Raw genomic sequence first — 1,383 nt, 5'->3', positions numbered from 1 at the left:
TATATATATATATATATATATATATATATATATATATATGTATGTGTGTGCTTGTATATCTGTGTGTGTGCATGTGTGTATATATGTAATTTCATTGTAAGAACATATTCGAAATAATTCAAAAACAGCAGAGTGAATTATGTGATCACAGGGTATTGAAAACACAAGCTCTGTTGGGCTGGACATGTCGCAAAGTTCACAAACAGGTAGACCCATGCAGACGCTGTGTGGTATCTTAAGAGATCAGAAAAGACCGTTTGGAAGGCCTCCATGATAAAGGGAAGATGATTTAGTCAAGCAACTTGGGTCAAGATTGGAAAAAGAATGGCACAATCAAAACAGAATAGGAAATACATTGTGACCATGTTGTATAACAGCATTTAATGGATAATGCATAAACACACATGTAGCAATATTTTTTTCTAAACAACTCGTGAACCAGAAACAGTAAAGGAAAAACAATGAATAATGTAAATGTCATTTGCCTAGTTGACCCAGAAAGACATGGGATAAAGTATTGAAAGCTGAACTTAAGACTCTGAGCCTTACAAAAGAGTTCATTAAGGACCGAGATATCTGACGCACTGTGGCACGTAAAAGCACCCACTGCACTCTAGGAGTGGTTGGCGTTAGGAAGGGCATCCAGCTGTAGAAACACTGCCAGATCAGATTGGAGCCTGGTGTAGCCATCTGGTTTCACCAGTCCCTCAGTCAAATCGTCCAACCCATGCCAGCATGGAAAGCAGACATTAAATGATGATGATGATGAATGTTGTTGTACTCAAGAAGACACGAGAATTGATATTGGTGCTGGTACCACGTCAGAAGCACCCAGTACACTCTGTGGAGTGGTTGGCATTAGGAAAAGTATCCAGCCACAGAAACCATGCCAACACAGACAATGGGGCATGGTACAGCCCCTGGCCTTAACAAACCATCCGACACATGCCAGCATATAAAACATGTACGATGATGATTACTGACGAGCAGAAGACCACCCTTCTAGAATTTATTAACACTTCAGCGCTCAGAATAATGTAATAAGCTTCTTTTCTGTATTTTTCTTCTTTTTCTAGTTTCTGTCATTAGACTGTGACCATGCTGGGGCAGTGTGTTGAATCAAACCCAGTACTTTTTTTTTTTTTAAAAGCCTGGTACATATTCTATCAGTCTCATTTTCTGATCCGCTAAATTACGGGGATGTAAACAACCAGCACCAGTTGTCAAATGGTGGTGAAAGTCAAACGGAGAGACAAATACACACACACAATTGGCTTCTTTCAGTTTTCTTTTACAAAATCCACACCTAGGGCTAAACTAGCCCTATTTATATATCTATTGTATTGGAAAAGATATCTCCCCCTCGCAAACATAAGGACACAG

The sequence above is a fragment of the Octopus bimaculoides genome, chromosome 29 (genome assembly GCF_001194135.2).
Source record: "Octopus bimaculoides isolate UCB-OBI-ISO-001 chromosome 29, ASM119413v2, whole genome shotgun sequence".
Classification (NCBI taxonomy): domain Eukaryota; kingdom Metazoa; phylum Mollusca; class Cephalopoda; order Octopoda; family Octopodidae; genus Octopus; species Octopus bimaculoides.
This window is presented reverse-complemented; position numbering follows the sequence as displayed.